The following is a 26,806-nucleotide window of genomic DNA, read 5'->3' on the forward strand; positions in this document are numbered from 1 at the left end:
AGATGAACTGCAGGGATGCTTTGAATCCATAGACTGGAGAGCACGCTGTGAATCACACGATACCAATGCTGAGACTGAGTGTGTGACAGATCACATCAACTTCTGTGTGGAGAGTATTCTTCTCACAAGGACAGTGAAGGGATCATCAGTGACCTGAGAAAGCTGTTGAACATTAAAAAAAGAGACCAGAAGTCATTGAAGACTGTTAAAAAACGGTTGAAAAAGAAGACAGTGAAATGAGGTGTACAGAAGAAAAGTGGAAATAAAGCTCCAGCAAAACAATGTGAGAGATGGTCTGGGATGAAAAAGATCACAGGCTGATGCAAGCCTGCAGAGCCAATGAGCTGAACATGTACTTCAGTAGGTTCAGCTCAGATCAACACTCAGCATGCTCATGCCCTGCCTCCAGCAACACAGACCTCGCACCCTGCATGTACCCACATCTTCCCTGTCACACCTCCATGATGTCACCGTCCACCTCAGTCATGGCTGCTCACACAGCCTCAACAACATCTCCCCCTACATCAGGACACACTGAAACCTCCTCTGTCTCCCCCTTCAGCCTATGTGTCTCAAGCAGTCAAGGGAAGAAGCAGTTGGAGAGACTGAATCAGAACAAGGCTGCAGGTCCAAATGGTGTCAGCCCCAGGGTCCCGAGGGCCTGTGCAGAATAGCTATATGGCATTCTACAGCACGTTTTCAACCTGCAAAAACTAAAGATACAGGCGGTCTTTCCTGCCAGAAGCAATTTAAAATGAAAGCTTGTAATGATTACTTTAAACAAAAAAAAAAGAAGATAATGTTTTTACCACAATAATTTCCCTTGGGGATAAAGTATTAATTTATTTATTCGTTTAATTTTATTTCAAGCTAAATACACCTCTCCACCATAGGCAGAAAATAAAGTTCTCAAGCTTTGCAGTCTCAAAATGCGTCCTCTATGCTTCCGTCTTTGCGCACCTATTTCCCTTGCTCACCACTCTGCTTCATTTTCAGTCTATATTTCAACCTCATCAGATCATTTCCACAATCATCTCAGTAAATATGAAGACATTATACACAGATTGAAGCAGCCGCTACTATATATTCTCTCTGGATATTGTGTGATCTTAACAAAGCTTTTTGCACTAAAGGTTTACGTCCGTGCTTCAGTACTTCCACCTCTTTATCGCTGGTCCTTAGCGGGACCACTGATTGTCATTACCAGCTCCTGACAGACACATGCTGGCGAACACAAATGACACGAGCCTGCCAAAAATCTCATTACCACAAAATCATATATCTGAGCGAATGACTCAGGATATTCAGCCTTACACCATCTTCATTATGTACCCTGCTGTCACAGAGAAGTGGAACGGTTTGAAGACAAATGGTCTTCTCATTCACGTTGACCATATTATCAGAGTTCACAACAGCTTTACCTCCTGTGATCGGGGAGCGTGCAGTGCACCACTAAAAAGTATTAAAGCGTTCCGTATCACATTTTTAATGCAAATATTTGTCTTTGGTAAATATTTAATTTCTTCTTGTTCAATATTTCACACTTACAACATGGTTGAAATTAATCAAACACCATGTAGTGGAGTGGTGTACACTTAAAATGCAAAATTCATCACGCAAGCGAGTGTTTTTGGTAATTGTGTGCCAGGGTCAGAACAGAAATCTCATTCATCAGACTGCAATTCAAGAGTTTTGCAATTAGAGTTCTGTGATGTGCTGACCTGCTTATCAGGCCTTAAATCATGTCAAAAAGGTTTTGCTGCATTAAAACAATTTCTTCTTCTTTTTTTTGTGATTAAAATCACAACTTAACACAAGCAGGCTTCAAAGTGTTGACATGGCCGGAGCATTGAGGCGACAAGTACTGCTGCTGTATTTTATGTCCAGTGATGCAAATAAATTTGTTTTGTGCCAAATCATATTTCAAAACTTAAGAGACCAGGTTGTGTGGTGTGAGTCAGAGTCAGTTTACAGCTGAACAGAATCCAGACTCTGCATTTCAGGAGCAGTTAGACAAAAAAAACTAAAACAAATGTAGCACCACTAATAAAAGGATTCAGAGAGAATAAACAGCTAAGTGTTAAATATCAAGTTTGCTCCAGAGTGAGTGTTTGGTTTATCATTCCATTTCGTCTTGCAGGTGAACCAAAAAAACCTGAGTGGCTGTCACAAGGCACAACAGAGTATAATAGTCAAAATAATCTCAAAATATAGATCATTCAGTGTTGTGAGAGTGTGTTCTCATCATGTTTGTCAATTAAAAACAGCCCTCTTTAAAAGGGGCTGAAAAAAATGAATGCTGTTCAAGAGTGGGTTTGATGTTCAAGACTGTGAATGTTGTGCTGCTGTCACGGCGAAAGCCAGGCTGACTCACAAATCTGACTCGAGAGCAGGCGCGACATTGGGAGATTTGATTAAAGACGAGGTTTATTAAAAAGGTTGGCGCAGCGATGAGCCGATGAGTGCATCCAAGTGAATAGGTAACTCTGAGAGGAGAGGGAGAGGGTAATTTGTTCAAGAGAAGATGAGTGTTTTTCCCGACTGAAGCAGAGGGGGTCTCCAGTATGGAGGGGAGGGTCCTGGCTGTGGTGAAGTCAGTACTGGCAGGTGTCTCGGAATCCACAGTGGAGAAAAATCCTTTAGCCTGGAAATCCAGAGTGTAATGAACAATGGAAGAGCAGACACTAGGAGCACAAGAGGACGAGCTAATACATAGAGGTTTTCACCAGGAAAAAAAGCACATTAATAAACTGGATTACCCCTGTGGCAGTGAGAACAATCTAGCGAAGACTGGTTGCTTCTGCAGGACCTCATGAAGACGAGCGCAGATGGAAAGCAGGTGCGAGTGCAGGAGCTGAACCAGACTCCGCCTGGAATTCTTGGAAAACCTGCTCAACCGCCTAAGACACAGAAACCACACAAACACCAAAGCCAAGCATGATCATACTGAACATAAAGTTTATGTTGCATTTAAAACTGATTTAAAACATGGTCAATACGGGCTGCCTCTGCCTCTAGAAAGGAAATTTGATAAATGCTTTGTGTCAGGGGCACAATTGTGTGGAATTTGAAATAATTGTAGCATTTCTAAAGATTTTTGTCTGTTTTTCTTTGGCATATTACAGTGAAGATCTTTTGTTTATGTCTACTATGCTATCTTCTTGATATGTTACGCATAACCAACACTATACCACAAAGATTGTTTGGATGTTTGGAACATTTCTAGAGTTCCCTTCTAATTCACTTGGCTATTATGTGGCCACAATGCCGTTGACGTCATGATAGGAGGAAAAAAGAGTGGGAGGTACCTAAGAAAAAAGAGAGAGTGGCATCTAATGACTAATATGTTGATGGTTTGGGAAGACAATTTTGCATCATTGTGGTTGTGTCACACATTTGAATTAAAGCAGAAGAAGAACACGTGAGTTTGAAAAACATATCATTAGACAGAAATAAAACAAAAGTAAATCTGTTTCTATTATATTTCCCCTTTAGCGGTTCCTGATCCCCCAGTTGTAGAATTATATAATTTGACATGGAAAAAAAAGACCTCTCGAGGCCTTAAAGCATGGGGCATGAATTTCCAACAACTTCCTCTGCACTTAGTGTTTTTCTATGAGAAGAAGCTACTCCCTCATCTCCACCTCAAAGCATTTCCACAAACTCTCCTCCGACTCTACAAATCTCACTCTGCTACTTTCATACTGTAAAGAACAAACAGCAGTTAAACAACGACCAGTGCTGATGGGGAAGAGCAAAGCCTGTTACGTGAACTGAAGCTCGCTCGGTCATACATCTTTGGATAAGACATGAAGGCATACGCAATCTGATTTCATGCTATCACAGTCACAAACTAAACATATCATGTCTGTCATTTTAGCATTTCATAATGTCTGTCAAGCTAAATACATAGCAGTAATTAAAAAAAACACATCAGTTAAATGGCTTCATGTTACAGACTGAGCAGGAAAAAAAACACAAAAAATGTTAATTTAGCTTAGCCTCCGCATAAGAAAGCTATGATTTGTTCATGTGGATCCACAGTTAAATAGCAAGTATAACTGTATGCCAACATCAGTTGAAAGAAGTAATTATGTGGACACAAAATCACCTTGTGATGCTGATTAGGTGAATGATTTTTCCCGTAAGTGGTCTCCCTCACAAGTGACCAGGTGTGGTTATTGAATAGATTTTATTTTTAAAAATAATGCATTCCTTAGAATAAAACAAATATACTAATCAGCATGCCAATCACAGCTTTTTAAAGTAAATTATGCTTTCATTAGTCCTAAGTGGCTCTGATCAAAAGGGAATTTGGATGGGTTTCTAAAGTTGGAGGGTGCTTTGGTACATAATGTAGAGGAAGAGGCAAAAAAATGGGTGTTTTAGAAAGAAGGGGACAAAAAAAGAAGTGCTCATGAAATATGATAATCAGTCATCAGAGAAATGCCATCAATGTACTTTGCTGTCCTCTAGGAGTGTGAGTATTAGTTATATTTGTTTAATGTAATGATAAAGTGACCAGTCTGTGGAAACTTGCTGTTGGAATTGGACATTATATTATTGTCATTATAGTATTTCTTGGTTTAATTTAATTTTTCAATTTAGTGCAGCAATGGCTGTATTGGCAATAATTACCTAAGGGTGCTGTTGTTCCTTCTGTAAATGGGGGTAATTGAAGCTCATGAGCTCTGTATTTTGGCAACCAGACTGGATGTGCATGCATGCATGTGCAAGTGAGTTTTCTTCTACCGAATAAACTACATTGAAGAAATGTGAGAGTAAGTTTGCTGGAACTTCCTTACAGTCCATTTGAACTCTGGGAAATCAACTGCAGAAATGAAGCGGAGTTGCCAACTAACCTCACAATCCATGCTGGACGAGTGAAGGCTAACAGGGACAGCAGCATGGCATGTGCTAAAGGCTAATGACAACTCACACCCAATTCCAGTAGTCTTCTTAGCCAATGTATGTGCAGAGGAAAAGAAAATGGATTCATAACAAGAGCATATGAGTACACACAAGAAGATGACTATAAGACTAAAATGTGGATGAATGGCAACATGCCATAAACAGCTTTCCAGGTTACTGGTATGTTTGTTTGTCCCAAGAGAGTTGTGTATATTAACACAGGTTAGTGCACAAACTATTTAATAAATAGCTACCACTTCTGCACTATTCATCACGCAAGTTAACAACAGTGTAAACCGTAGCTGTTTACATCCTGTCAAGCGTTGAAGCTAATGAGGATCTTAGCAACCAGCAAAACAAAGTCTGCTCTCTACAAAATTGAAGATCCTAAGGGTTTTTTTGTTGTTGTTTTTGCTATTGTGGGAGACATTAACCACTTTAACTTATCGGACAATAAACCCGGGTTTTATCTATTGCGATAAAACACCCATTTCATTATCTTATTTAGACCAGAACTGGACTTTTACATCACACAAAATCAAACACCAAGATAATGCAGTTGGGGATTGAGTTACTCTTGCATATATACACTCAACTAGACTCAAATGTGCCTAGGAATTGTGCACATGCCTGGTGTTATCTGTGAGTGGAACTGGCAAGCTGTTGGGCTTCTTCATTCTGTTTGTCCTTTTTACCTGTCTGTTTTCTTTTCTTTATCAGCTCTGGTATGTTCATCACCAGTTGCATTACATGTTTAGAGAAGTGGAAGTTTGATCTGCATCTTTATTCATAGGAGTCCAGAGCATAAACTGCTGGCTGAACAAGTTGACCTGTCTTTGAATGGTGCTGCATTTGCATTTAAAATGGAGCTTAAAACAGTTCAAGTGAAGACTAGAAGAGAGAGAATAAGAGTGCTGTCCATCCTCTTCCTCCTACCACCATTGTTTTAAGGCATCTGATCTCTAGGCTCTTTATTTTTTTCTTTGGCCTGCAGTTATTTCGTTTCATACTTTAACACAAATACAGAAAGGCACACCATGCCAAACACATTCCCTTTTAATTCCTGTGCAAAAAAGCACATATGTGCACTCACTGGATATTATCCTGCTCCATCTCCCACTACACTCTTGAACTCTGTAATAAGTGCTTAAGAATTCGACATAGATATAAACTGTGCACTGGCTGCAGAGTAGCAGAGTATTTTAGTGCAAAATAGTGAAATAAGGAAGGGAGAAAATGGAGGAGGAGGGAGAAAAAGTAAATTTTTCTGATAAGAGATCAGGGTTAAATTCACTACTCACTTTGTCTATCTAGAGTTTCTTCTCGCCTTTTGTATTCTCTGTCATGCTGGAGAGTAAACTAGAGACTGGATAAACAAAGTGCACCTTTGTAGTAATGTGGAGATACTGTAGATTTCCTTCACTATTTAAAATGTAACCATGCCTGTGATTATCATGGCGTTGCATAATGTGAGGTTAATGCTTGCTGTTCTTCCGGTTGTGAATGGTAGCATGTCTGATTGCATTTAAAAAAAAAAAAAATAGAAAAACAGGAAGAGCTGGACAGAAGTGTGTGGGACCAGGTCAGTCTCTACGAGCATCTGCATGACCCATCAAAAGCCAAGAATGTATAACTATTGTAAAGGCTACAAAGACAAAAAGAGGTTGACACCGTGTATTCAAATTGTACTTTCTGTTTTAAAAGAATGCTGCTGTGCAATGATGCAGTGAGCATGATCTCAGTTTAACTCGGTTCCACTGCTGCGCAGAAGCCACGTTACCCTCAGCTGAGCTTTATATCTAGCAGTTTTCAAAAAAATTTGAAGGTCATCCCCATTAGTTGGTTGATATGTCCTGATAACATTGATTTTAGACTAACTTTAACTTTTAGACTGACTCATTACCATCTAATTTAGGAGCTGTAAAATTGTGTTTTATATCCCCACTGTGCAACTACAGCACTTAAACACAAAACTTACTTTCAGACTCTGAAGTTCTAGTTTCTATCTACGACTCTGCTCATCACCCTTTTTTTGGGAAACGCAAAAATTTGGTCATTAACAGCCAGTTAGGATTGCCTCTCTCATATCAAGCCATTTAAAAGTTAAAATTAATTATGCTTTTTAGGTCTTTTCACATATCTTTTCAAGCCATGAATGATACTCCTTGGCTGCGTATCAATGTCATGTGCAAAAGTACAAAGGCGGCATTGGCTGTCTAGGTTGATCCACCACTGATGTGCTGAGACCACTGAACTGACAAGGGAGGTAGTAGAGTCAAAAACAGGCTTTGTGTCTAAGCAGGCATTGTGAGACATGGGACTCTAACCAACAATCCTGTAAGCATACACAGATGCTTACAGATCTCCTGTCTGGGATGTGTGAATTAAGAAGGAGGAACAGCAGCGTTAATGAGGGCATCTTTTTTTCCATTGACAAGCTGCATCCAATATGTGAAAAGGGCTTTAAAGAGTATAGCCTAATTTTATCCTAAAGCTAGAAATCCTGCAGGCACCTCCAAATATCCTTGACAGTTTTTTTTAATTAGAACCTGAATTGATGAATAAATTTAAAAAAGCAGATTATTTTGTGGGCTGTGTGCATACATGGGACATATGTACACATGAAAACCAGAAAATGGGGACCTTAAATGATCAGGAAAAATAGGGTTGAGGATTTGTGTTGCCGTTTAAACTCTTTTATATTATGCTTGGCATTAGAAATTTACTACTCTGAAGACTATTGAAGTGTAAAAATGACTTATTCTGATGAGCTTTTCATGCGTAAAGTGTATTTTTGTCCGCAAGATGTTAAAATTTTTGATCTTTCAATTTTGTGAGTTGGCCACTCAAATCATTCAACTTCCTTTGTGGCTCTGCATAGATTCATATTGAAATAAATTAACACATTTTCCAGTGAAAAGCAACACAAAAACTTTGTCAGCGTTATGGCTGGCAGCTGTGTAACAATGGGAGATGAAGCACACAACTAGAACATTACCTCCTCGTATTGTCTGTACCTGCCCTATCTTCATGTGAAATTTAGAGGAATGCCAAACCAACACGTTCCACAACCCATCCAAACTCCATTCTCATCGCACAATAGTCACCAGATCATCTGACATGCTCTTGCAGTCTATTGTTTTTTCATAAAATGTGTAACTGTGACTTGTAGGGTGTTAAGTGAGTGACAGTTTAATTTTCACCATCTGTATTATGGATACCCCCATTCCCTGAAATGTTTGCACCATCATCTCCGAGGATGTTGGTGCTTATGACATTTCCATTTGTGACAATATATCAGCAGTTTAGGGTTGAAGTTATGCAACTGAAATTGACATTTTTAACTTGCCTTGTTATCGATTGAGGTTTTCTTACTTACAGGGTAGGCTGGGAAGACTGACAGGAATCCAGTGCCAGCAGGTATAGGCTTGGAGCACTGAAGTTCAGTAATTTATTTGTCATCTTTTGCCATGGTATCAGGCTGCAGTTATCAACAGTCAAGTTGGTTTTTTTTTGTGTGTGTGTGTCTGTTTGTGTGTTTATTTGTATGAGAAATAGTCCTCTCACCATTCTTTTTTTCCCAGTTCATCACTTTTTAACTCATCTGCTGGTGTCCTGTTGTAACTGAGAGGGGCCAGCTAGCAGTTGATTTCAAGCTGAAGTGATGGAATATGACACAACATGATAAAATACAGCCTGGCATGTCGTCTGCTTTCAGATTTTCATTAGAACTGAATAGTTTAACCTTGCCTCTGATTGGAGGTGGAGGGTGCTGAGACTGACTGGAGATGAAAAATGGCGAAGAAACAAACGGGTGGCTGAATCACTCTTGATTGTCTACAAATCAATATCTCAGTTTCTTTCTCCAATTAGGCTTTTTTTTAGTCAACATACCTGATAAAATGTTGATTTTATTCTCAGATGATCATGTTTGTGCGAGCATTCATTTACTACGGAGGCACTTAGTAGCTGAGGAGGAGGAGCAGACATCTGCCTATCAGAAGTTTGGTTGTTCAGTCACTGACTTTCCCAGTCCACACGTCACTGTCAGTGGACAACACATCACTTTAATTCCAATTCGTTCGGTGGCATGGAAGTGTGATGGAGAGAAAAGCACAGCTTGAGAAGTGCTCTGAAAGCCTGAAATACCGACTGTGGCTTGACGTGTAAAATTTCTTTTTAAAAGGTTTATGGAGCGCTTGTAGCCTTTATTCAAAGGTAAATAGACAGGAAAGTAGGCACAGAGAATGGGAGAAGATGTGCAGCAAAAAGGGCCTTGGATCGGGACTCGAACCCGAGCCAGCTGCATTGGGAACTACAGCCTCTGTACACGGGGTGCCAGCTTAACCAGCTGAGTTTTTCTGTGTTTTTATTCTTTTTTTTTTTTAATTGAGTTTTTAAGCAATTGATTCAATTCAATTTGTTTATATAGCACCAAATCATAACAAATGTCATCTCAAGGCACTTCAATGACACAATCCAATTCAAGCCAATTAGAGTCCAATTCAAAATTAATCCCATACTTACATACAAAGCCCATTCAAAAAACAATTCCCTCGCTAAGGAAACCAACCGATTGCACCAAAACTTTTCTTTGGTCCAATCTCCCATCCTGAGCACGTCTGAGGTGACTGTGGAGAGGAACGACTCCCTTTTAACAGTAAGAAACCTCTGACAGAACCAGACTCAGGAAGAGTGGCCATCCGTCTCAACCAGCTGGGGTTCGAGTAGACAGAAAAGAGAACAATAAACACCATAACGCCATTCAAAGGATACCTGTTGAGACAGAGAAACAGAAGTTAATGACCACAATAATGCCAAATATACATAATGTCATATGAGGAAATACAAGGGGGAAAAAAAGAGAGCAAAGTGAGGGAAGGTGTGACATAGGAGTCCCCCCCAGCAGTCTAAGCATACAGCAGCTTAACTATGGGATGTTTCAGGATCACCTGAGCCATCCCTAACTATAAGCTTTATCAAAAGGGATAGTTGTAAATCTAAAAGTAGAGAGGGTGCCTGCTTCCCTGACATATACTGGCAGTTGGTTCCACAGAGAGTGGCCTGATAATTGAAGGCTCTGCCTCCAATTCTGCTTTTAGAAACTCTGGGAACCACAAGTAAACCTGGAGTCTGAGAACAAAAATATCTAACGGAATCTTTAAAATATAATGGAGCTCGGTAATTAAGAGCTTTATATGTGAGGAGAAGAATCTTAAATTCTATTCTGAATTTAACAGGGAGAAGCTAAAAGCTAAAACTGGAGAAACATGATCTCTCCTGTTAGTTCTCATCAGAACTCTGGCTGCAGCATTTTGGATCAGCTGGAGGCTTTTCAGAGAATTTGTGGGACAGTCCCTTAATACAGAATTATACTAGTCCAATCTTACAGTTATAAAAGCATTGGACCAGTTTTCCTGCATCACTTAGAGGCAGGATGTTTTTAATTTCGGCAATATTACGAAGGTTAAAAGAAGGTAATCCTAGAAACCTGTTTTATATGTGCATCAAATTATATGTTCTGGTCAAAAGTAACTTCAAGGTTCCTCACTATAGAACGAGAAGCCAAGGAAATGCCATCTGTAGCTATATTTATAGCTAGATAGATTTATAGCTATATAGTGTTGCCCTGAAGAGCTCGGATCCAAAGGCAACAACTTCAGTTTTGTCTGAATTTAGAAGCAGAACGTTCTGAGTCATCCATGTATTTATGTCTTCAACACATGCTTGCAGTCTGACCAACCTATTGGTTTCATGTAGTTTCATAGATAAGTACAGCTGAGTATCATCAGCACAGCAATGAAAATGTATGCCATGTCATCTAATAGGATTACCTAATGGAAGCATAAATAGAGTAAAAACAATTGGTCCAAGCACAGAACCCTTTGGAACTCCATGGATTACTCTGGTATGCAAGGGAGATTCTTTGTTTACTTGAACAAACTGGAATCTATCAAATAGATATGACTTAAACCAACTTAATGCAGTTCCTTTAATCCCAATAACATGTTCAAGTCTCTGTAATAGAATGCTGTGATCTATCGTATCAAATGCAGAACTGAGATCCAACAGGACAAGCACAGACACAAGTCCGCTATTGGAGGCTAAGAGGAGATCATTGGTAACTTTCACCAGTGATGACACACTCTGAATCCCAACTGAAATTCTTCAAACAGATTATTTCTGTGTAAATGATCACAAAGTTGAGCTGCAACTATTTTTCAAGAACTTTAGACTAAAAAGGGAGATCGGATACGGGTACATACAAATACAAGTAAATAACTGCAAGAGAGTCCATTTTTACTGGAGTAATGTTTAGGTAGCCGTCCTCTGTAATGTTTGCACATGGCAGTGAATAAAATGATGATGGATTTAATTCTTTAAATCTGGTTAGAGCATTCTCTGACAGACACCTTCTATATGTAAATTTCTTCCAAGAAGCTGTATAGTCAAGTAATGTAAACTCAAAGGTTATCAAAAAATGTTCAGATAAGACAAAGGAAATACTGTTAACTGTTCACTCTCAATGCCATAAATCGGCACAAGATCAAGGGTTTGATTAAGGCAGTGAGTAGGTCTGTGAACAGTTTGAAAAATTCCAATAGAATCTAAGTTAATATTAAGGCTGTCATTTTCAACATCTACATGAATATTAAAGTCACCCACTAAAATGACTTTATCTGTACTCAGCACTGGGAAAAATCTGAGAATTCGGACATACATTTTAAAATAAAGGCCAGGAGGCCTTTTTGTATTCCACTTTGGGTGGGAAATACTGAGAATCAAAGATTCAAAAGAACTAAAAACTAGTCTTGAGTTGTGGACAGATTAACCCTGATCTGAAGATAGCTAAGAGAACTAGATGGTAAGACAAAATATAGCAGCAGGTGGGAAGCTGCAGAGAAGTGTGTAAGACTACACTTGATGACTACACAGACTACAATTGATGAAAGGCATAATAATGAATATTTCCATTCGAAGTCTAAAGATTAACGAATATGAACTGGAACCTAATTTTCACAGTACTAAGCAGGTCCTCTGATTGAATAACATGTGCCATAAACCGGTTGATGGCCTCATTCTGCATTCAAAGTCTTGTTTACCAAAGCTGTGCTGCAAATACTATGAAGAGTTAAATAAAGATTTTGTCACCATCGTCATTCTAAAAGCAGTTTATCTGCAACGTTACTACACTGGCACATGCTGGTGGTGAACTGAGTAAACAGTGATTGCACACCAGTTAAATTTAGCACTTAGCCTGGCCACATTTAAATCTAGCAAAAGCAGTGTGTATAACCAACATCATGTGAAGTAATGCAATTGTCCGACCACAAATGCTTATGCTATTTCCAATCAAATGTAATGTCTAGAAGCATTTGGATTTTATAAGGAGGAAAGAACGTCTGGATAAAAGTCTGTGGAGCATTGGTGAAGTTCAGCATCACCATGGCAAATGTTATGTTTATGTATTTAGCAGACGCTTTTATCCAAAGCGACTTACAAATCCAGATATAACAAGCTATACAAAAGCTAACAATAAACTACATAGAGGGAACCCACTAGTCCGACTCTGTCAGAGGTGACAGAGTAGAGATAGAGTGCAGGCATAGAGGGAAGTGCAGAAAGATAAAGTGCAGAGATAGAGGGGTAGGGAAGTACAAGGTAAGTGCTAGGATAGGAGATGCTCTCTGAAGAGCTGGGTTTTCAAGAGTTTCTTGAAGAAAGACAGGGACGCCCCTGTTCTGTTAGCGCTCGATAGGCCATTCCACCATCATGGGACGACACATGAAAAGAGTTTGGATTGTCTTAGGCGTGCGACGAACGGAGGGACCGAGTTGTGACATAAGCCTTAGCAAGAGCATTCAAGTAGATGGAAGCCATTCCATTAAGAAATGTGATTACTCTACTGAAGAGATGCGACACGCCAGTCCCTTGAAGTTGTAGAGGCAAAAACTGTTTGCTCTATGGTGAGGAAGCAAAGACAACAGTAAGTCTCCTAACATTTAAGGGATTTACTACAGAGCAACAAATCAAACTAGAATGAACAACCAGCAATAGTCAGCAATAATCATCAAACAGATTCAGAGACCAAGTCGGCCGAATACGGTGTAGCCTCTTTCAACCACAGGGGTTTCAAGAGTCTGGACAACCCACATATGCTAAGATCGGTCCTTTTATACAGTGTTGACCACGTACACATATTTGCCCAGACAGTTAAAATTCCATCTTAAGTACAGAGCACGTTGGAAAAACAATCATTGGACGATAAACATTATTTGCTCAAGCAGTTCTGTTGTATAACAGTTCAGGGAAAACCAAGTGTTTCCCAACACATGAACGAATAACGTAATTTCCCATTACAGAATGCAATACAGGTAGCAAAAAGAGCAAAAACAGCCCACAAGGCAAAGACACAGATATTGAGGATTTTTTTCAAAACCACAACTTATTCACAGCTTAAGAAGGTCAAAAGTAAATACAGCATCCATTGCCAGACTTATTCCTGAAGATGTACGATTTAACAGTGGTTGGGTGAGATGCCTTTGGTGAGACATACATTCAAGAGTTATGGTCAAAGACACAGTTTTTCCCTGACAAATATGTGCCAGACTTGTATATCAATGTAAAGAATGAAGTCAAACGAGAGCAATCAAATCAATTTTTTTCCTGCGCAAGTAAGGACGAAAAGGTAATTGCCTCCTTGGTGTTTTACTGAAACTATTAATTTGAAGGTAACCAAGCAATGGCAGATATGCAAACATTTAATTTGAACCGGATAATGAATACATACAAAATGTACTGTATAACAGTATCAAATAAAAATCATTATGTTTGCCATGAGAAGAAAGCATGGAGCATAGAAACTATTTGCAAGACCGAGGAAGTATTTATTTACCCATTTCATTCCTGCCATTTCTATCAACTATTTCTGATATGATACATTTAACATGTTAGCTGAAATAACAATGCTGAAAACACACTATTTCCACTTGAATTGAAAGAAACTAGATATGTATAATCATTTATCAATTACCTTTAGCTATCTATTCTAACCATTTTTCCTCTCAGCCAGTATCTATTTATTTGTAACTTTTAAGAAAGAATAGATCATTTTCTTTTGTCACATTAGTTAAACTACTGAGTTAAAGTTAAACTATATTCTTATCCCTTTGTTGGGAGTCAGTTGTCGCTGTGCAGAGTCAGTGCTGCCCACTGTTATTGTTCCAGTTGCTTTTACATCTATGCTGCATTCTAAAACTATTCGAATTGCAAAGACAACAGCTGTCAAAGTTAAACTACAGAGCTGTTTACTCGGCACAGTATGATTTATATACAATGTATAGCTTACATAAACATCTTCTTAAACCAGGCTGACTTTGTCACTGCAAGATGAATGAAGTTGGGAAAGTCAGATGCTGGTTCTGTGCTGTGACTTTGGGAAGCTGTTATTGTTCTTATTTGTCAAGTAATTAGAGCTTTGGAGAAGTTCTTGTTTGAGTGTTCATGCACATGTCCCCCCCCCCGATCCTTTCCACACACAGTTCTACAGGGACAAAGACCTGGATACACAGGAACACAATAAATATAGCCAAAGGCATAATGGCTGCAGAATATGTTTATATCTCTGAAGGCATGCATTATACATCATGCTGCCAGTGTCGAGAAAAATAAAGCTGTCCAACTCAGTTTGTCAGTTGATAGATGCGTGCTGAGTATCTCTGCTCTAAAAGAGGTGTCACTGAGTAGTGATGACTGTCTCATGATAATGGTTTCCCTGTTTTATTGTCTTGCTTTAGATTTTAGACATTTAATTTTATTATTAAAGATTATTATTGTAGTTTCCCTTTGTTTAATTTCAGCCTAGTTTTTGTTTAACATTTTTATGACTCGACTATTGAGGCTACTTTTGATCTAAGTGCTTTTTGGATGCTTTTAGGTCATCAAGCTTCTTTGTTGAGCCAATGAGGAAGACGATGCAAGCAGAACTGGTGGCAAAATTAGCAGGTTTATTGGCCATATTTACTCCCCAGTAGCAGACATACCATTGCTAATGCTCCTTGTGATGTGCATCAATCATTTCCAAACTTTGATGTCAGATTACATTGGTGACAAACATGTAACGCTAATAAATTAAAGGTGCAGTTTCCTAAGGGAACTTTTGAAAAAGTTTTGAAAACTTCTGTTGAGTACTTTGTGATTCTCACAAAAAGATACGCATTTTGTGTTTTCTTTACATTTTACACACAATCCCATCTTTTGGAACTTGGAACTGAGGTTGCGGTTTTGTTTAGTTTTCTATAATGAGTGTAGTTGCATGTATTCATAAAGACAAAGTGGTATACAAGGATGAAACACAAAATATGGGTATATTTTTTTCCTAGCCTTTCACCCCTGTCCTTTGCCTTCTCCCACTCTGCTCTGTCTTTATACGAGAGAGATGAGGGAAATAAGAAGGCAAAGGGGAGCAGCACTTTGGTGTCATGGCTTTGGAACATTTGATAAAGATCCTGAACGGGGCAGCTGAGAGACAAAAGCCATCTGCTTGAGCTTGTCAGTCTTCCCACTAGACATCATAATGGCTGCCAAACCCCGTCCTGTATCTTGTCTTCATGCGCATGAAAGAATCAGTGGAGAAAACAAAACAAAAAGAAGGCTGCTAATGGTCGCCTAACTCTGCACGGAAAATGGTTTACTCAGGCGATGCGTCCCCAGTTGACTTGAAACTTTTGACCATTTCCTTTAATTTTAAACTAATCAAAATTCAAATTTGCTCTCAACGGGAAAATTGGAGACGAGTTATATGCATCTTGCTTTTCGGATTTCTGTTGTAAAATTGGCTGCATATGCATGACTGAGTCCTAGATCCTGTGAGTTTTTTTTTTTTGTTTGTTTTGTTTTTTCTCAGCTAACTGCAAACCTGAAGCGTTGCTATCTCTAACAAGTCTTTCTTCTTATTAACAGAGAGTGCAAACATAATTCAAAAGAAACTAAATGTTTTGAACACTTAGTATCCAGAGTGATGGGTCACAGAATGTTTTTCCTTTGCCTTTTAATGTGACCAGACAGAGATTGGTGAGCAAATGGTTCCAAATTCATTATGTTTTAATAAAAGCAGCTCAGACGGGACTACAATTTTAATGGGGTAGCAAATATGCTTTTGGAAGATCATCTTTTGTAATCATTATGTTGTCTGTAACATGCAGTATGTGGCTTCAAAACACTCATTAAAAGCAGTCTGAAAATGTAACCACATGTACTGATTTAAAGGCGGAGGGAAAAAAACAATCAGTCACTTTAATTATGTATGATTTTCCCAGTTTCAAATGGCTTTTAAACAGCAATGAATGACAAAGATTGGTTGACTGTATTAAACACTGCTTCTGTGTGTTTTTTTTTTTAATGGTTCAACGTAATCAGTGAATTAAGCTTTGTTTATATAAAAAAAAAAATAAACAACTGAGATATTAGGTGTTAAATCAACTGGTAAGATTGCAGTGTTAATCTCAGCTATTTTCTCAAATATCAAGCCAAAACTCTGATTTAAAAATGTCTAAATCAGGTAAAATTTTCATATCACTTTACTTCCTGCCTTTGATTTATAGGATTAACATGTTATTCGTTTTTTGATATGTCATTTTGTTCCTCTGTTTTCTGTTTTCAAGAACGTTGTTTGACTCTCTTATTATTGTCAATAGTTCTCCTCAATAAGCATCTCATTTCACCTCCTTCACTGTTAATCATTCTCCTCTACTATTATTTTGCTCCTTTCTTGACACTTGGCAACTGAATGTTTACAAATTAATCGGTATCAATAGGGTGCTGTAGCTCTGATCTTAACCTTTATTGGCTGTTAAAGTAATTTAATGTTGCTAATAGCTCTGCCCCCCACAGATAAAAGGCACCTAACCCCAAAATTATTCACTCACCCATCCAGTTAATAAATTCAGGTGTTCCAATCCCTTCGATGGTCCCAGGTGTATGAATTCAAGCACCTAGGCATACAGTCTGCTTCTGCAAACATTTGTGAAAGAATGGATCACTCTCAGGAGCTCAGTGAATTCCAGCATGGTACCATGATAGGATGCCACCCGTGCAACAAGTCCAGTCATGGAATTTCCTCGCGACTAAATATTCCACCATCAACTTTCAGTGGATTTATAAGAAAGTGGAAGCGATTGGGAATGACAACAACTCAGCCATAAAGTGGTAGGCCATGTAAAATGACAGAGCGGGGTCAGCAGATGCTGAGACGCATAGTGCACAGAAGTCGCCAACTTTCCGCAGAATCAGTCGCTACAGACCTCCAAACTTAATGTGGCCTTCAGATTAGATCAAGAACAATGCGTAGAGAGCTTCATGAAATGGGTTTCATGGATGGCCCCTTCCTGTTCCGACATGACTGTGCACCAGTGCACAAAGCAAGGTCCATAAAGACATGGATGAGCGAGTTTGGTGTGGAAGACGTTGACTGGCCTGCACAGAGTCCTGACCTCAACCCGATAGAACACCTTTGGGATGAGTTAGAGCGGAGACTGTGAGCCAGGCCTTCTCGTCCAACATCAGTGTCTGACCTCACAAATGCGCTTCTGGAAGAATGGTCAAAAATTCCCATAAACTTAAGCATAAGCTTGCCCAGAAGAGTTAAAGCTGTTACAGCTGCAAAGGGTGGGCCGACGTCATATTACACCCTATGGATTAAGAACAGGCTGTCACTTAAGTTCCTATGCATGTAAAGTCAGATGAGCGAATGCTTTTGGAAATATAGTATATTTCTCATGTACACTACCAACTCAAACTGCTACTTTTTTCTTAGAGATGAAACATAATTCAAAACTGTGACATTACCTCAGGTTTTCTTGCCCAAAATAAATCCATCTGTTTGACCTTTCGTATAGCTGTCAATTAACTTATTGTTGAGTCTGCTAGCACTTGGGTAGTGGCACAATTTTGCCTCAGTTTACAACCATGGCGGACTTGAATGAGAAAGCAATCAAGATTTGATTGGAGTGGAAAATTTCACCTGTGATTGAAGAGGTTCAACAAATACTGCATTAACCACTTAATGTCACATCAGTGTTTCATATCCTTCAGCTACTGAACCTCGCACTGAACTGTTAGTACTGTATTGCATTTATTGCATTTATTCACTGAATTCACTTTACATACGCACATACTCTGCACTTTAAATGCTGTTTTGCACTTCTGGTTAGATGTCTGCAAATGATGTATGCAAAGTCTGCATTTTGTTTTCTCAGTACCTGTATTTTGTGCAATGACAATAAAGTTGAATCTAATCTAATCTAATATTTCAGTGTCCCTCCAGTTTCAAAGGCTCAATGTATTCTCACAAACTGATATTGAATATAAGGACTGTTTTGAATGAATAGATACAAATCCTTCTCTGTCTATGACTGCCTGGAAACATAACAGGCACGTTGCTAAATGTCGCTTTTGGCAAACTTACAGCCAAAAGCTCTACACGACTGACGTTGCCTTTTATTGCTGCTTGTTTTTGCGTCTCTATGCCTTGTCTTTGGTCAGTGAAAATCAGGCACAATTGGGTCAAATATCCAGATCATAGAGTGGTTTAACACTGGACTTCGACACAAATATTTATCCAAAAATGCCTCATTACAGCAATACAAGTAGCAAAAACAGGGTTATGCAGGAAAAGGGAATAAACCAGAGTCCTTCTGGACATAGTGATTTTACAGTAGCGACACACGATTGCAAATTTACAACATCACTTATAACAATTTAAAAAAAACAATTGTTTTTTTTCTAAAGACCACATTTACATAGTTAAGGGGACCTATTGTTTGTCCTCACTATGCTATTGGATTGAAAAATTGTTTATAGGTCCGGTCATCTGGCCTTGAACTCACTCTAACCACAAATTTCCCGTTGAGCTCATCTCCTTATTTTGCGTGACTGGATTTGTCAGGATTAAAGTAAATAAAATTCCTTAAATATTTTTTGTGTGTTTATTACAATGTGTAGAACATGTACATATTTAGTTATTATGAAAAACATTCAGCTTGTTATGTCTATGTTGTAATTCTACAACATGGGGCCAGAGTGGTAGTGAAAATAGTCTGTGCTCCTTACACATTACATAAGGACACTGCACTTATCACATGATGACAAGTTGAAAAAAATCCATTTAGTATGATAAACAACTTGACTGTGTCAGAGATGGAAAAGAAGGACAAACTCTGGAAACTCAGACCATGGCTGAGTTAATTCAGGTAGAAATGCCTGCAGGTGCCTCCAGACAGTTCTGCTCCCAACTATGCCCAACGTTGCAAATTTACAACATTTCCCTAAAAACTTACTAGAATGTAAAAAAAATCTGGAAAGTCATTAATTTCTCCATCAGAGGCCTCTTAAAACCATATCTGAGATTTTTTTCTCTTTTTTTTTTCTATATCTGGGTCTTACAGGGTTAAAGGTTAAAAAAAACAAAAAACTCTTCTGTATGGAAACAGTTAGATCACACCCAATACTTCTCTCCTATTGGTTTTGCTTTCAGCCACCATTTCAAATTCCTTCTGTCTGAAGTAATGATGTCAGGTGTGTTTTCAGGCCAGAATAAACCGGTTTAAACCTGAACCAGACAGTTCAAAGCTGTTCTAAATTTTTTTTTAGCATAGTTTTTTGGCCATTTTTTAAAAACTTTACTTCTTGTGTGCTGTTATATAATTTCGTAATCCACTCAGTGTCGTCCATTTTCATAATATGCGTGAGTTAGTTATATGCAATGCTTTACGTCATAATAACAATAAAATTAGTAATTTACTTCAAAATTTTGTTGGGTATACAGTATCAACCTACTTCAGACTAACATAGAGCAGACTATAATGAGATATCTTGTAATCTCTCTACAGTGACCGGCTCAGCCCTTTGAGAACTTGACATTTCTTACTTTGGCTGTCTTTGCAGTTTGACTTTCGGTGCTTATCTATCTGCGCATTGAAGCTGTCCTGACTGAATTTTTGAAGTCTAGCTCTGTAGCTCAACAGACTTCTTCCTCGCATTGTCAAAAAACACCACTAACCCAGTTACAATGACAGCTGCGCAGACCTGCACCATTTTGTTGCTCACATCTAATTGTGCAGATTTTATATGTTTTTCTTCACTTTGCTCTTGTTAGTTGTAATCTACATTTCATCTGCCTAAAGAATGTTGTAGGTGCTTTAGAAAGGCTACTTTTGAGCGGTCTTCATCCCCAGATGACGGCTGTATTTATACTCATGAAAGTGTTTCAGTGGCAGACTTTGACAAATGTAGACCTCCCTCCTCAAGTGTGTGCTCGACTTGACTAGATCTTGTTAAGGGATTTTTTTTCCCTTTACAGTGGAAAATAATCCATCCAAATCATCTTCTTAAGTTGTTTTTCTGTGATGTTGCAGACCTTTCATCATTGCTGCACTCCCCTGTGAATTCCAAAACTATTTTGTTCATTCCGATGTTACTGCTGTCTCTACCTACCGTCTCTGATGTTTTTCACCCTTTCGACAGCCTCTTTCTATAGCAGCAAGAAAACTACCGATCACTCAGAGAGAGACAGAGAAAAGTCTCAAATTCCTAAAAGGTTAATGCAGATTATTCTGGAATCTCCTCAGTTAAATCTGAAAGTCTAGACTTTTTTTACATCTTGAAAACGTCAAAAAAGGCAAACAGGTAACCCAAATGTATATGTTTATTTGACTGGAGTGTTACACATTTCTGTGTAAAGATTTATCTATCTTTTGCTCTACTTTGATGGTATTCAGTGCTTCAACTCCATTGTAAAAGTTAAGAAATAACAATCATTTTTGAATAAAACCCTTTTTTCTGTTGCAACATAATGAGCTAAAGGCAAGTCACTGATTCATGACATGATGTTTTATATGTGACTTACGCACACAGTCCTTGTCTTTTTCTTTGTCTCCATTTCTTTTAAAGCTTTTTTTGCCAAGTTTGCTACTGGCTGAATTGTTTGTCTGACAAACAATGCTCGGTGTGCAAAACATTTCCAAATAAGCTTTGTTACAATAGCAAAAGTCCATATGTTCATACTGCTGTTTTATATAAGCACATATTATCTACCTTCATTTTTTCATTTTTTTTTTTTATGTCAAACTGACATCACAGCATTCGAGAGCAGCCTTTGTACATTTTGCTTGGCTTGAAGTGAATTTAGTAGAAATTAGATATGAAAAAATATAGATAACAGAACAAAGCATTTTGGGGGAGTTTTAGTTTTATATATGGCCTGTTGTCACGGTGTAGGTTTTGATCTTCATATTTTCAGGTTCTTTGTTATGTTTCAGGTCATGTTTTTTCCTCTGTCACGTTTGGTTCACTCATGTCACCTGTTTTCCGTTTCACAGCTGCACCTCATCACGAATCCCCACAGTGTATAGTTTCCTGGTTTCCCTCACTCATGGAAGAATCCTCACTTTTCCTTCCACGCGCACGCTGAAAGTTAAGTCTGGTTATTCCTCATAGTCTTGTTTTTTCACAGTGCCATAATCGTGTTTTTCATAGTCATGTAATTTATTCACAGTCTGGTTTTATTTTCATAGTTAAGTATTTTTGATTATCCGGTTTCTGTTTTTGCTGTTTTTTGTATTTGGAATAAACCTTTTTTTGTATTTGAGAATTCTGCATCTGGGTCCTACCTTCCCGCACCGTATCCTGACACCTATGAACCTAAATCTATCCTAAAGAATACAGGATTTCTATACATGTCATTTCTTTTAAAAAAAAAAATTATGCTCTGTAGTTATGAAGTACATTTCTTTTGTTTATGCATTTGGCAGACACTTTTATCCAAAGCGACTTATACTGGCAGTTACCCTACAAGTATGGGATCTTGCCTAAGGACCCCTACTGGACGTAGTACCTTTCATGCAGGGGATTTAAACCCAGATCGCCCATATGAAAGGTGGCAATCTTACCACTACACTATCCACTCTCTTTAACAAGTTCACCACCTCTTTAGTAATTATGGATGCTAACGTTGGGAAAAGTTGTGGACCATATTGGAAGAAAATGTGAAAACTTTTGATGATGCTGCCAGTTCAAGTGTAGCTATTGCCAACATGATTTCAGTTCATCCTTGGAGATGTATTAAGGCCCAAATTTCATGAGCTATTTCACTTAAAACCACTTACTTGAAAATTACAGGCAGACAGGACACATACTCTGGCAACCTTGATTAACACTTCCACATTCAACCCAATCTCATGACAGAACCAGCAAGTCTGCAAACTGAAACAACCAAAGAGATTGTTTGCTCATACCATTAAGTATGACCCGTTATGCTGTCCTGCAAAGTGCTGCCCCGCACAAGCAGTCCTGAATGCCAATTCCATGAAACTTTTGATGCTGTGTAAAATATCAAAAAACAAAACATCTGCAAATCTTGAAACTAATATTCTACTCAGTGTTGAACACAGAATGCATGACACACGCTGAATGTGACACATTTTGCGATTTCCTGAAAAATGTTTTCGCATTAGTTTAATTTCCATAGTCTGACAAGCATATCAAATTAAGTGTCTCAGCCCCATTTGAGGGTAGCAATGATGTCAGACGAGGGCATTTTATCCCCAATTCTTTTTAGTCTTTATGTAGATGATCTGTCCAGACAGCTGAAAGCTTGTCAAACTGGGTGCATGGTTAGTAATTTACTGGTGAACCCTATTACGTATGCAGATATTGTGGTTTTTAGTGTGAATAGCGGTCGCCAACAGCCGTTTCTTTTGACTTGTTTTGCATATGGAGTGGGACATGATTTTAAATACAATGGCAGTAATGGTGTTGTCATGATTTGTAATAATTTTTATTAATATTTTATAATTAATATGTATATCTTTCTGTGTGTGTTTTTGTATTTAATGTGTTTTTTTAAGCTATTGTTTTAATGGACCTTGAGTCTGTAATGAATAAATAAATTTCTCATTAATTGATTATGGCTCACCTTGTGCACCTTAGCGAGGCAAAGTATTTTTTTCTTTTTGTTCTTCTTTTTTTAGATTTAACAGTACACAGATACAACAAATTTCCAGCCTTATTTTTTTTTTTTTAACATTTTATTGATAATTTAAAGATCAGAGTGGTGGCAATAAAACTTTTTCAGTCGAAAAGATTTGGAGATAATTGCAGACAAGAAGTGGTCAAAGATTCCAGTAGACACATACAAAAATGTTCCACCTCACCCCTGCACAATAATTGCTCGGCTGCAAGAGCCATATTTTGAATCTTTAGTCAATGTTGCAAGAGTGTGTTTCAAAGTATTTATGACCTTGCACTTTCCTTTTAAAAGAAGTGTGAGTAATGGCTATATAGTTGAGACAGTTGTGGTAATTATGTCTAGTGCACTTTTTATGGCATGAGTGCTAATTCCTTTTAGCCACGAATGTGCATATACACTGCAAATTCTTTTACTTTTACTACATTTTTAATGTTCGCTGCACACACAGTCCCTTAAAACCGGGATGAGGTGTGAAGTGATATAATCAAGTATTTCAATTACATTGATTAATATGCTTAGGATAGTCCCCAGGGAGCAGTGAGAGATCTATGAGGAGGGATTTGGGTAGAAAGTGCTGATTTGTTTTCAGTGCGTGTATGTGTGTGTGTGTGTGTGTGTACTTGTTTTCTATAGTCATAAAGTCAAGAAACATGGAACCCACTATACTTGTGGGGACCAAAGGGTGAGCCCCGCATGTTTAAAAATGTTTTTGTGGGTCAAAAGTTGGTTTCATGGTTACAGTAGGCATCATGTTATGGTTAGGTTCATGGTAACGGTTAGGGTGAGGTACTCAGCTGTGATGGTTACGGTAGGGGACGCATTATACCAATGGTGAATCTCAACAAAGATAGAAAAATCAGTTGTGCATGTAAGAAAGAGAAGCAGAGTCCGCATAAAAAGAAATATGGTTTAATGGATTTGGTTAATACATCAGGCCTATTGTTTCTATGATAGCAGCAGTCTTCAGAAAATGCAAACTTGAGAACTGAGTGACAATCTTTGAAAGTGTCAAGTATTCTTGTCTTTGGTCATTCTTGTTTTGTCCTCTCCCAAATTACATTCTTTCTGATTGAGTGAGACCTCACCTGACATGATGTGAGTTTTCAAATATGTGCATTAGTGTTCAAAGACTCTGTGAAACTTTTTACACAGGCATGACCGTTTTCAGCACTCATCCCACGCATCTCATGAAACACTGGTTTGATCTGAAAATACAAAAAAGAAAAATCTAATTATGCTTTTTTTCTTCTTGATCTCATTTGATCTTTTTTCGTATAAGTAACCAGAAGGCTTCACGGGCACCAAATTTGGTTCATAATGAGGCAAAATGTAATTTCTTGTGTCCTGTTTAAGATGAAAATTACAGATAGGTTGAACATTTCTCTTCACTGGCCCTCTTTGATTTTATTAAAAGATGTCCAGCATGTAGTCAAACCAGCATATGTAGAGGAATCTGAATGTCTAAGATTTTCAAATGAAGAAGAAAGCTAACACAATATATTCTTATTGTAGGTTGAAACAACCGGAATATGAGCTATTACAGTTAAATGGATCTGAGGACGACACATACTCCATCCAAAGACTGTGAGGGTCAGGTGTGAAAACGTAATGGCATGGGCTAGGTTAACCTACCAGGCTGGATATAAGAAGTCTAAGTAATGCTGCATATCATTCAGAGAAGAACCATATCATCAGACATGGAGGAAGTGCTATGGGTAAGTTGGGTTAAAAGTTATCAAAGCCTTTTGGAGACATAGGGACAGCTCTGGGAATCAAGTTGTCCATTTTCTTTAGTAATTGAAAGCACAGTGGGATTTCTAACATCTTTATCAGATGATACACTTGTCATGGAATACAAGATTTCAATATCATACCTCTGAAAGGGTGACCAGGCCAGGGATAATTGACATTTAAAGTCTTAATTGTTTGAAGTGAACCTCGAGAGGGCTGAGGGGTTAGGCATGAACTGATAATGGTTAAGGTTATGGCTAGGACAAATTAGGCAATCAAAGTGAGTACAATGTCCTGACGAGAATAGCTGCCCTGTTGTGTGTTAGATTTCTCAGTATTACATCTTTGCATCTTTGTATAATTATGTCCTTTCATGAACATCAGCCCATCTGAATGCTGTGTCAGCATGCACAAGACAAAATGCTAAGTGTATTTCAATAATCCATACACATCTTGCTGGACCTATCTGCGTTAGCAAGGCAGGTCTTCTTACTTTTCTTTTTTTTTTTTTTTTTACAGTGGAATGTTTGACATGAAACTAGAAGTGTGTTGTTATCCAGAAATGAGAGTAACAGACCAAATCATAATGACAGAGTGATCAGGAACACTTGTTCTCCATGCAGACACACTTCTTTCAATCAATCTTTTTCATTTCTCCTTTTTTTTTTTTACATTTCCACAGCTATTTTACTGATCTTCTTTATGCTTTTCCTCAGTCACTCGGTCACTCGTACTTACCTCTCGTCTCCAAACCATCCTACCCAACAACAGCTTCCAGTCAGTTTCAGTAATTGGTTCATCCTAACTATGTGACAGCCACTGTCACCAGTGTCCTGCATAACTGCAATATGCACATGTTCAGTCTTTCAAATCAGTGACTTTGAAAGGACCAAAATTCTTAGTTTTACAATCTGGCACCTCAGACCGATTTGATTTTGGGACATTTGACATTCAGTGGTGTGTTAAGTTCACCATGAATAGTGCAGTGACCAAAATATATCCACTTAGCTGTTGCAGCCCAGGGGATAAAAATGCCATTTTGATGCAATGGGTAACAGGAGAATGGAAGAATGCCTTTAGACTAAAATATGATCATTTCAATGCAAAAATGACACATGAAACTGGAATTTCCATTACTGAAGCAATCGGGCTAGTGTATGCTGAGCTCCATTTGCTGATGTAGACTTATCTGGAATTTTATCAAGAACTGAACAAACAACTGAAAAATGATCATAAAAAAGTGCCCACAATGTTGTGTAATTTATTTTTGTCTGATAAGTAAGGATTTACAGTTTAAGAGATTTTACTTAAACACAAATTTTGAAAAGAAAAAAAAAACAAAAAAGTGTTGTTTTGTCTAATACAGGCCAAAATGCAACTGTATGTTGTACTGCTGCTTAGTGCAACCTGAGCAGAACTGTGCAAATGGTGCTCTTCAGGATAATGTTCAAAATTAAATTAAAATACTGTTGCAGGTGAGCATAAAATGTCTGCAATGTAATCCAAGGGGATTATTGTTTTAATCAAATTGAAAGGCTCAAAACTATTATGTGTAGGATTCCTTCATTCCCACACAGATGTGTCTAACATGTAATCAAAGCCCCTCTTAAGGCAAAGGCTTCTGGTGGAACTTGATTGTTTCAGGGATAAAACTGCAACAACTACTACTACCATATTTAGAAAGCACTTTAAAAAGTAATAGTACCAAAACACATTAATTCAGTTTCATCTTCATTATAATTCATAAAAAAGTTATGAGCCATCCAGGACTTTATGTCATGGAGACACTGAGGCAGTGGTCTGACAGAGAAAGAGTTGGCACATAAGTTTGACTGTGCATAACAGTGAAATAAAACACTGTGTTTATTGAGTATAGAACCAAGAAGGACCAGATTGAGAAAACAGAAGAGGGCCTAACACTGAACCTTGTGGGACCCCATATAAGAAAGGGGCAGAAGAGGATCTCATGGACCACAGCATCAAAAGCAGTAAAGTAAAAGTAAAAGAACAACACAGTCCCCAGAGTCAGTAGCTAATAAAATTACATTAAAAACTCACAGAAGAGCTAATTCTGTGCTACGTAGGGTTTTGAAACAAGATTGGAAAATATTGTGGTCCTTCAGAAAGGCCAGCAACTGA

This window comes from Leuresthes tenuis, unplaced genomic scaffold (genome assembly GCF_036924035.1).
Source record: "Leuresthes tenuis unplaced genomic scaffold, fLeuTen1.0.hap1 SCAF_18, whole genome shotgun sequence".
NCBI classification, from domain to species: domain Eukaryota; kingdom Metazoa; phylum Chordata; class Actinopteri; order Atheriniformes; family Atherinopsidae; genus Leuresthes; species Leuresthes tenuis.